Source organism: Colobus angolensis, unplaced genomic scaffold, assembly GCF_000951035.1.
Source record: "Colobus angolensis palliatus isolate OR3802 unplaced genomic scaffold, Cang.pa_1.0 Scaffold11, whole genome shotgun sequence".
NCBI lineage: Eukaryota > Metazoa > Chordata > Mammalia > Primates > Cercopithecidae > Colobus > Colobus angolensis.
The window spans coordinates 80,276-92,259 of NW_012112030.1; positions in this window are offsets into that span (position 1 = coordinate 80,276).

Sequence of the window (11,984 nt, forward strand, 5' to 3'; positions counted from 1 at the left end):
TGGTTCTACATTCAGGAAAGTGATGGTTTGAGATGGTAACTGAAGCTGTAGAAGTAGATGTTGAGGATAAAGTATCATTAATAAAACATTGCTCATTAACACTTTAGCACAAATTAAACCTAGCTATACCTCACTGATAAGGACCTGAATGGCCAAATAATGAGGATTGATTTATGGATGTAGGGGGTGCAGGGGGAATTGGGTGGAAGAAGTAGTAAGAAATTCGAATTAAGGAATCATAAGGGAATTGAGATTAGTCTCACCTCGACATTTTATAACGGAATACACTGAATAAAAAACAAGAGAAGTAACAGCTTTATAGCATCTGATTGGGGAAAAACACATCTTTTCTGGGGCTAGACAGTCCATAAATAGGACTTGGAAATGGAAGTGTAGGGGGAGATCCTGTTGTACTTAGTGGAAAACTATGCATTGTCTGGAATCTAGACTCTGGATGAAGACACGTCCTTCCTGGCTATGTGATTTTGATTCTATGGGAGCTATCTTACAACTCTGTAAGCTGTAGGTAACTGATAGCAGAGCAAAGTAATTCTTGTCTATAGATGTGTAAATTGTGTCTTAACGTAGATTCAGCCAACCTCCTTCCCCAGTTTTGCTTCTATTAGCACATTTATTTCAGTAATTTTGATCTTTGGATTCTCCTTGGACAGTCCTCACTAAAAGATTAAATAAAATTTCTGGCATGTGCTCTTCTTTTGCATCTGTTTGAGAGCTGCAGTTTTTACCTTCATTTCAAAATTATCCTTTAACCAAAGGGACAGTGGCGAACTAGGCAGCCGGAGCTGCCCACTCCAGGTGATTGTTACCAGGGGAGGGCGCTGACCAGTGTTGCCAGATCTCCAGTTTTTCAAGGGAAGCTGAAAATCTCATTTTTGCCAATATGTGAAACTTCTTTATGTTTCAATACTGGCAACTAATTGAAAAAAAAAAAAAGTGTGCCTAAGAAAACTCACCTGTGGTGGGATCTGTTCCATTGGCCACCTTGTTGGGTCAGGGAAACAGGGGACATCTGGATCTAAGCAAGTGCTGTATGCTGACCTGAAGTTGACCAAATACTCCTCATATATTTTCTCGTTCTCACCACAGCCTTGTGAGGTAGGTATTGTCATGCCATTTTACGGGACAGCCACAAATATGCCAAGTGTCAGAGAGTAAATGGCAACAGCAGGACCAGACCCAGATTTACTGTCCAGTGCAGTTTTGCTGGGAGCAGTGAGAGGTGGAGGAGGAATCTAAAGGGCTTGCTTTACAATTTTGCCTAGAGCCAGTCCACATCCGAGACATGTGAGGTCATAAGAAATGCGAGTTGGGAGATCCTTTAACAGAATGGGATGGGTGGATTTACAAAGAAGCTTCCATAACCTGCCATGTTCTCCAAGTAACCTTGGGTGTGTGCTCCATTTGGCTTTTTTCTCCAAGCAGGTTTTTAAAGGCAGAAAGGGGAACCAGGAGTGAGCTGATGCAAAGTTGTTTGTCAGGAATTCTCATTGGTTTATAGAAGTAACATTGGTTAGTGATTGGCTATGCATTGTTGAATTGCAGGGTATGAGCTATGGTGTTCAGCATGTGGCACTGTTAGATTAATTGATAGCTACTTGTGTTAGTCAGTCTAGAGTCCATACAGCAGGCAGCTTCAAGAGGTGATTACTTAGCTCAAGGTGGGTGAGTGGGACATGACTGTTGTCTCATTTCAAGGGCTGTCTGAGCCAGGTAATTTAGAGGAGGCTCACATTCCTCAGATCAAAGTTTCTTTTCCTTTCTCATCCAAATGACTTTTATCAGTGATTACTAGGTTTTGAAGCCTAATACTTAGATTCTTTTTCTAGGAAAGGCTGAATCTAATGGTTGTAAACCAAAATAAAAACAAAACCATGAGGCTGGGTGCGGTGGCTCGCGCCTGTAATCCCAGCACTTTGGGAGGTTGAGGTGGGCGGATCACCTGAGGTCGGGAGTCTGAGACCAGCCTGACCCACACGGAGAAACCCCTCTCTACTAAAAATACAAAATTAGCCAGGCTTGGTGGCGCATGCCTATAATCCCAGCTACTTGGGAAGGCTGAGGCAGAAGAATCACTTGAACCTGGGAGGTGGAGGTTGCAGTGAGCTGAGATTGCGCTATTACATTCCAGCCTGGGCAATAAGAGCAAGATTTACCTACAGTTGCATAGCTGATATGTGGCAAAACATGAAAGTCTAGAGCTCTAAACCAGTATGTCTTGTGGTGCTCATAATTATATGCTCTGAAATAAAACAAAAAAGCAGACTATATTACATGCTAATCACTGATAAAACAAATCTTTCTGCGATGCCGGTTCGATTGCCTTCATTGATTATTGCAGAATTTTCTATTTGATTCACTTTGGTGAACTCTCATGACGTTTTAGATGTTGTGCTAGGTGTTGGGAGTTCCAAGCTAATTAAGAAATTGACTCTACTCCAAAGAAGACCTCCTAATTGGTGTCTTTACCTTTGATCTCTACTCATTCTGAATCTCATCATTGTCTGAATTTTCACCTTAACGGAAAAGCTTGAATTTTTATTTCCTTATTTAAAAATGCGAAATGATTCTCTCATAATAAAGTAAAACCTTCTGAGCAGGGCCAGGGTTGGAATGAGGGTCAGAACGGGAATTTAGTTCAATAGGAATAATGATGTTCATTTTAGGTATGTGGACCCGTGATTCTGGGAAATCAGAAGGGCGGTTTCAAAGATCGCAGCTGGCATTGTGGCTAAAGTCAGTTCTGAAGGCACAGATTTGAGGACCATCAATGCTGAGTCCAAGGGGAAAGAAGAGCCCTTGAAACGGGATATAAGTAGGAGATAGGCTGAGGATGCTGGAGAATAATCCAGAAACTCTCAGGGCTCCAGGGTCTTGGCATGGCCACCTCAAGTCTTTTCTGCATGAGGCCACTTAGTTCCTTTGCTTTTGAAGAAAATGGCAAAATTAATACAGATGATCCCCTGACATACTGGGATTATGTCCCCATAAATCCATCCGAAATGGAAAATACTGTAGTTGAAAATGCATTTAATATACTTAGCCTACTGAACATAATTGCTTGGCCTAGCCTACCTTAAACATGCTCAGGACACTTACATTAGCTTACTGTTGGGCAAAATTATCGAACACAAAGCCTGTTTTATCATACGGTGTTAAACATCTCATGTAATTCATTGAATACTGTACTGAAAGTGAACCTCAGAATGGTTGCATGGGTACTCAAAGTACAGCTTCTACTGAATGTGTGTTGCTTTTGCACCATTGTAAAGTGTGAACAACTGTGAGTCAAATCATATAGTAAGTTGAGGACCATCTGTACGGCATCAAGGTCCCCAGGACCTGAACATAAGTGGTATAAATTATTCCCACTCCTGGATAAATATTTGTTCCAGGAAAGCAGGTAAATTTGCATGATACAAATCTTCAAATTACATTTGCCCAGTTTGGAGATGAGGATCCAGCATGGGATGACAAACAGTGTTTTCTCATCAACACTATAAGTAATTCTGCAAAGGACATGCTGTACACTTTGCCCAGATTTGTGATTATTTCTTCAGGAAATGGAATTACTGGGCTAAAGGGAGTTAACATCTTTAAGGTTCTAGTTAACCGCTGAGAAACTGGCCTCAAGAAAGACTGGATAATGTATATACCTGTCAATTGCAGCCCATCATTGCTGCTACTAAATATATTCCTTTAAATGTTTTTCTATTTAATAGGGTGTAAAGGACATTTTATTTTTTATTCAATGTGGCTTGCTTTGATCATGACTTATGTTTATTGGTCATTATACTTCTCATGAAGATTATTTGCATATTTTCTTATTGAGATGATCATCTTTCTTTAACTGGCATGTGACATTTTACACAGCAACGTTATTAATCCTATACCCCGTTGAATGTGGAAAAACCTTGACTGCTCTCACACTACAACAGTCAACGCATAAGACCTCTGTGATTACATCTCTGTGTGTGTGTGTGTGTGTGTGTGTGTGTCGGGGTTGGGGACATTCTGCAGTGGACACCAGCTGGGTGTCTTCAGTTTAATTCTGACACTATCCACCTGAGATAGCATAAGATCCCACAGATTGAGGACTCAGTCCCATAAGACTGCTCCTCACTTCCAATGTCCATCCCAAGCCTTAAGTTTTTCTACCTGTGCCTCTGACCTTTTAGCTGCAAATCAGGGATCCCACGACCTTTTCGTTTAATTTGCTAGAGCAGCTCAAAGAACCCAGGGAAACTTTGACCAGTTTATTATAAAAGATATTACAAAGGATACAGATGGAGATGCATAGGGTGAGGTATGGGGGAAGGGATGCGGAGCGTCCATGCTCTCTCTGAATGTGCCGGCTTCCAGGAACCTCCCCATGTTCAGCAATCCAATATGAAAAGAAAATAAAATCTCAGGACCCCAATTCACTATGCAAAAAGGAAAAAACTAAGCTAAAACCTGATTGTGCAAAAAACTGCCTTTCCTTTTGTTCCTAAGCAGATAGCTACAGATAAAATGTTAAATATCTCCACAGGTAGCTACTCTGTGTTCACCTTAAGTGCCGATTTACTGAATATGAGACAAATAGATAATTGACTGTTCCCCTACCTGTTCCGTTTCTCTTACAACATGTGGATTCAGTAATGTGACCATACCTTTAAATACTGAAAGCTTCAAAATTGTCTTTGGAAAAAGGCATGGACCACAGATTGTTCCTATGGATTTGTGTTCCTTTTTTCCTGGCATGTCCTTACCCTTGGCAAAATAAACTTCCAAATGGATTGAGACCTGTCTTTCATACATTTTGGTTAACACCAGAGAATTCTCTGAACCAAGTCCTTTTGTGTTTCTATAGAGACTTCATTATATAGGAATGATTGATGAAGTCACTGGCCTTTAGTTATCAATTTAACCTTAAGCCCCTAGTGATCAGGGCATGGGGCTCAAACTCTAACCCTCTAATCCTGCTTGGTGTTTTCAGTGACCAGCCCCCATCCCGAAGCCACCCAGGGGCTGCCAACCGTGAGTCAACTCATGAGCACGCAAAAAGACGTCGCTTTGGGCCAGGCGCAGTGGCTCATCCCTGCAATCCTAGCACTGTAGGAGATCAAGGTAGGCAGTTTGCTCGAGCTCAGGAGTTTAAGACCAGCATGGGCAACATGGCAAAACTCCATCCCTACTAAAAATTACCCGGGCATGCTGTTGTGCGCCTGTAGTCCCAGCTACTTGGGAGGCTGAGGTGTGAGGATCTCTGGAGCCCAGGAGGTGGAGGTTGCAGTGAGCCGAGATCATGACACTGTACTCCAACCTGCAAGACAGAGCCAGAACCTGTCCAAAAAAAAAAAAATTGCTTTTTAAGGATTTTAGGAGTTATATGCCAGGAAATAAATCCAAAGACCAAATACTAATATATATTTTACAATAGCACGCTTTTGTTACACTTTTTTTTTGGGTGATTACTTGATTTTTAATATATAGAAGTTTACACTTTTATCTATTGAAATGTATTAAAGATTTATCTGTCAAAGATTTTCATTTGTAGATTCTTCCAGTATTCTTCTCTTCTAGTATCAAGTTAATACTTACTCATATTTTCTTACTTTTTTAATGTTTAACTCTAAAACATCTGAATTTTATTTCAGAACAGAGTATGTAGTGAATCTATGAGTATGTGGGACTTCCTGTCCTTTTTCTGTTGCTTACTAAGTAACCTTTTCTTTAGTCAATAATGTGTTATACCATCTACATCACAGGATAAAGGTTAAATGCATGAATTCTGGAATCAGCCTGCCTGGTTTTAAATCCTAATTTCAACAACTGCTGGCTTGGTGATCTTGGGCAAGTTTTTTTGAACCCCTCTGTGCCTCAGTTTGCTCATCTGTAAAATGGTTTTAATAGTGTCTACTATTAAATAGTGTCTACACGATGGTTGTGAGAATTGAATGAATTAATGTATCTAGAGCACTTTGAAGCATGCCTGAAACATGATTAAATGCCACATATGTGTTGGCTATTATTATGTACCTAATTTTATCACTATTTGGGTCTGGTTTGGAACTCAGTAGAGTTTCACTGATTACTTTGTGTCAAGTTGAATTCTATTTTAATTATTGTAGCTTTATAGTCTTTTTTTCTTTTTTTTTTTTTTTTTGAGACGGAGTCTCGCTCTGCTGCCCAGGCTGGAGTGCTGTGGCCGGATCTCAGCTCACTGCAAGCTCCGCCTCCCGGGTTCACGCCATTCTCCTGTCTCAGCCTCCCAAGTAGCTGGGACTACAGGCGCCGCCACCTCGCCTGGCTAATTTTTTTTTTATTTTTTAGTAGAGACGGGGTTTCACCGTGTTAGCCAGGATGGTCTCGATCTCCTGACCTCGTGATCCGTCCGCCTCAGCCTCCCAAAGTGCTGAGATTACAGGCTTGAGCCACCGCGCCCGGCCTGCTTTATAGTCTTTTTAATGTCCAGTGAAGCACACCAAAAATCTACCTTGGTACTCATGGATCAAGATATTGGATGAAATGAGAAGTGACAGAATTGGGCTCAGAGAGGAAGAACACATTGTCTTCACGAAAACATTTTGGAGAATCAACAGTTCACTGTATTGTTTCATTTATTTATTAATTCTTTTATTCAGCATTTATTAAGACACTGCTATGTGTTGAACTCTATGCTAGGTTGTGCAAAGCAGAGATGAAGGAGATGCTTTATCTTTAAGGAGCAAAAGTCTAGTGGGGAAGACATGTACGTTAACAGATAAATTAGAACAGCTCTGTCGAGCTTTTACAGAGATACAAGCCACATGGGAATGCAGGGAGCACTTCACTGGCTGAATAGGGAGTTAGGAAAAGCATCACAGGGAAGCTGATGTGTAAGCTGGATCTCACAGGATAGGAGTTTGGCACACCATGAAGTGAGAGAAAAGGGGAAGGATGTTCTAGGAGGGGGAACAAAGACATTGTACTGTAAAGAAACTTGGCTGGTCAAAAGTAGCAGGGGTCAGGCATGTACACGTACAGCGTGTTAAGAGGCTTGGACCTCATCCAGCTGGAAATAGTAGCCACTAAAGGGCTTGAAGCAAAACAGTGATAGCAGATTTGTGTTTTAGAAAGATCTCTCTGATTGTACCATGTAAAGGGAGTCAGAAGGGGGCAGAGCTGGAGGCGGGAGACCGGCTGGATTTGGGGAAGTCATTCAAGCAAGACCTGATGATAGCTCAGAATAGTGGATAGAAAGACATGGATCAGTTTGAGGGATATTTAGAAAGTTGAATGCGTGCTTCTGGTGATAAAGTGGATGTGGAAGATGAAGAATCACAGATGCTTCCAAAGTTCTTGGCTTGGGAACCTTGCTGGCTGGTGGTACCATTGACCAAGACGTGAAACATTGGAAAAGAAGCAGATTTATAAGGGGAAGAAGATAAAATCAAAACTTTGAGGGTTGACTTTAAGAAATAGCCTGTGGAACATGGAAATATTCAAAAAGCAGAAAGGTATTTGACTAATACACCTATGAAAAAGGCAAACCTAATTAGTGACCAAAGAAATGCAAATTTAAATGACAATAAGGGATTTTTTCCCCGTGTAGCATATTAGTTAATAAACATTTCAAACGTTAGAAAGTATTGATTTAATCTTCCTTCCTTCCTTCCTTCCTTCCTTCCTTCCTTCCTTCCTTCCTTCCTTCCTTCCTTCCTTCCTCCCTCCCTCCCTCCCTTCCTCCCTTCCTTTCTTTTTATTTTTATTTTTTAGCAGTCTAACACTTTCTTCAGTTGAAATCTTCCTTTTCTGGTAGCTTATGTATGAAACAAATAAGAGCAGGATACTCTGGTAGATGCAGGAAACAGTACAGAGCATAGAAGCCTTAGTGCTCTGCTGACTCCTTGTTCCCCTTCTGACCGTTACATCATTCCCACTGCATCTGTATGGAGTCCTTAGAGCTTCTCAGAGCATGGTGGGAAAAACCACTGGCTTAGAGCACTAGGCATAAAAAGCCAAGCTCCTTGGAAAGGTAGAACTAGTCTTAGTTACTGGCAGCCGAGTTTCCTAATGGCAAACTGCCCAGGAAAGGGAAGGATGGCCAGAAAGGCTTCATCTGCAACTGTGCTGGGGTGGGAGAAGGAACACTGGGAAGGAGGGTCAGGCTCTTTCCCAGGATCCGCCTCAGCCCTGAAGCACAGAACCTTTAGTACAGCCACTCCACCAGTTTGGAGGGTCATGCCATCACTTGTCTGAATAAATCATCTGCATTCACAATCAAGCCAAGATACCAACTATGTACATATATACACACGCCTAACAAATATGCCTGATGAGCTGTTTCTTACTTTGGCTATCGTCCTGAAAAGGTGTGAGAAAATGTATATGTTAAAGCCCCAGAGGGATGGATGGGAGTCTATTCCCAGAGAGATAGAAGTATGACAAAACCTCAAAATAAGTTTTTGAACACATTTCTCTCCCTGCCTCCCAAATAAGCTCATTGTGGCAACATTAGGAATGTCTAACAGAAGTCACAGCAATAGCAACAGCTGCTGCAGAAGCATCCACAGCCCAGGCTGCCTCCAGCCCTTCATAGAAATAGCAGTCTTCACTCACTCCACCACTACCCCCACCACCACCACCACCGCACATGCACAGAGCACCTTGTCATCTGTGGATGCTCCTCTCACAATCCCTCTCCCTGCCCTAATGATGGGCACCATCCCAGCACTGGATGAAACTGGTCCTTTCCTATCTGGGCTATCCCTGGTCCAAAGTCTATAGCTAAGAGCTCAGGGTTCCAAGGAAGGAGAAAGAGAAAGCAAATACCAGGAAATCGTTTCATTTATTTAGCAGCCTCTCTGGCTCTCTCACATTTCTTCAGTGATTTCAGAAAAGGAATTTTTTTTTTTTCTGGAGTTTCTCATTGCCTTTATTTTTCTCATTCTGAAAAGACACATGCTTTAACTGTATCATTAGAATCTTCTATTTTGTTAATTCTGCAATCTTATTAATATTCATATAAAAGTCTTTATTGTTTAGGAGAGGAATAGCCGGATCATAGTGTAGGTCTATGCTTAACTTTATGAATGATCGTTCTGGAAACACCAGTTAAGCCATGTTGATTATGTTGTTCAGATCTTCTATATCATCACTGTGGTAGACAGAATTCTAAGATGGGCCTTATGATCCCCACTCCTTGATACTACTCTCATGATTATATTACGTTATATGGCGAAACAGGATTTTGCAGATACAATTAAGTTTACTAAGTTGACCTTAAGATAAATAGATTGTCTGAGTAGACTTGCTACATTCATATGAGCCCTTTAAAAGCAAATAGTTTTCTCTGACTAGTAGCTGAAGAGGAAGTCAGAGGGACCCTGAGCACGAGGAGGATGTAATGTACTGTTGCAGACTTTGATGAGGGAGGGGGCCAGGTGGCAAGGAATGCAGGTAGCTTCTAGGAGCTGACAGCAGCCCTGGCTGACAACCAGCAAGGAACTGGGGACCTCAGTTCTACAACCGCAGGGAACTGCATTCTGCCAACAACCTGAATGACCTTGTAAACAAATTCTTCCCCAGATACTACAGATAAAACCCCAGGCCAGCTGACACCTTGATTTTGGCCTCCATAAACATTCAGCAGAGAACCCACCTGAGACAGCCCAGACTTCTGACATTCAAAACTGTTATTTTAAGCCACCAACTGTGTGATGATTTGTTACGCGGCAATTACTAACTTTTTGTTCTATTTTTTTGTCTATTATTCTCTCCACAGTTGTAGATACGTATATTTAACTTTAGTTCTGTCAGTTTTTGCTTCATGTATTTCGATGCTCTGTTATGTGGCTGTTGACTGAAATGAGGGCTGTTGAGGCAGATATTATTTTTTTTTTTATTTTTAATAGAGATGGGGTCTCACTCTGTCGCCCAGGCTGATCTCAAACCCGTGGGCTCGAGCAATCTTCCTGCCCCAGCCTTCCAAAGTTCTGGGATTATAGGCATGAGCCACTGTGCCTAGCCAGCAGAAATAATTTGATAAAGGTTTATTGGAAGCCAAATGTAAGGATTGACTTGGGAAAACACACCAATAAAGTTGCTCGTGTTCTGGAGTCTGTTACAAATCGGAAGGCTTTTATAGAAAAATTCAGGAGCAGGGAGGGGGACTCCTTCTAACAAACTTGTCCTTTTTCATTAGAGGGTTCAGTGCAAAGGTTATAATCATTGAATACACATTACAACATACAGCCTAAAATGTCCACATGCAAGACCATCAGTAAAACTTCATGATTCGGCAATAAATCAGCATCCTTTTCAATGCCAGTAGGTTATGCATCAATCATTGCATCAATAATTTGCAGAACTCATGGTAAGATTCTTTATTCAAGGACAGAATGTCACCATAAGACCTTCCCCAGGTGGGTTATTTTGAAAGACTGTTGGGCGAGCGTGTTGGCTCACGCCTGTAATCCCAGCACTTTGGGAGGCCAAGGAGGGTGGATCATGAGGTCAGGAGTTCAAGACCAGCCTGGCCAACATGGTGAAACCCCGTCTCTACTAAGAATACAAAAATTAGCTGGGCATGATGGTGCGCACCTGTAGTCCCAGGTACTAGGGAGGCTGAGGCAGAATAATCACTTGAACCTGGGAGGCAGAGGTTGCAGTGAGCCAATTGTGCCATTGCACTCCAGCCTGGGTGACAGAGGGAGATTCCGTCTGAAAAAGAACAAAAAAAGACTCTTAAGTAAATTGTCAAATGCGGCCTGAAGGTTATCAAGGTATGTATACATTTAGAATTTTTATGTCCTATTGACTAATTGGTGTTTTTATTATTACAAAAATTACTTCTTTATCTCTGATAATACTACTTGTTTGAAGTCTTTCTTGTCTGATATTAATATAACCACACCAATTTTCTTATCCTTAGTAGGTTTGTTTTTTTTTTCTTGGTATTTCTTTTACAAATCTTTTACTTTTGACACACTTGTGTCTTATATTTAAGATGAGTCTCTTGGTGAGGATCAAAGAACTACCTATTGGGTACCAGGCTTATTACCTAGGTGACAAAATAATCTGCACACCAAACCCCTGTGACATGCAATTTACCCATATAACAAACCTGCACGTGGACCCTTGAACCTAAAATAAAAGTTGGAAAGAGAAGATAAAATTTTTAAAAAGTCTATTGTAAGCAGAATATAGTTGAGCCTTGCCTTTTTATCTAATGGAGCCCAGGGGTGAGCAAGCGTTTTCTGTGGCAGACCAGATAGTAAACATTTTTGGCTTTGTGGGTTATAAGGACTCTGTCACAACTACTCATTCATTTATGTATTCCAACAAAATTTTGTTTTCCAAAATAGATTGGATGTGTAATTTCTGGTTCAACACATGAGAAGCTTAAGGGTCATCACCTTATCCTAACAATCATTTAGATATCTCTGCTTATATATTAGTCATCTATTTTTGCATGCTGTCTACTTTGATCACTGGTGAAATTACCATATTAATCGTGGTTATTTTAAATTCCTAGTCTGAAAACTCCAGCATCCTTGCCATACCTCAGTCTGGTGTTAATGTTTGCCTTCTCACTTCAAACTGTGTTTTTTGCCTTTTCAAATTCAATTTTATTTTACCCCATAGGTGGGACAGGATGACTAAAGGTGACTGGAGTTGGATATCTCTCTCCTCCCAGGTCACTTAGGCTCTGACAAAACTCCCAGGTCAGGTTAGGCTCAGGCTTGTTAAGAAGAATAGAGTGGTCCACCTGTAATCCCAGCACTTTGGGAGGCGGAGGTGGGCGGATCACGAAGTCAGGAGTTCGAGACCAGCCTGGGTAACATGGAGAAACCCCATCTCTACTAAAAATACAAAAATTAGCCAGGTGTGGTGGCGAACGCCTGTAATCCCAGCTACTCGGGAGGCTGAGGCAGGAGAATCACTTGAACCCGGGAGGCAGAGGTTGCAGTGAGCTGAGATCGTGTCATTGAACTCCAGCC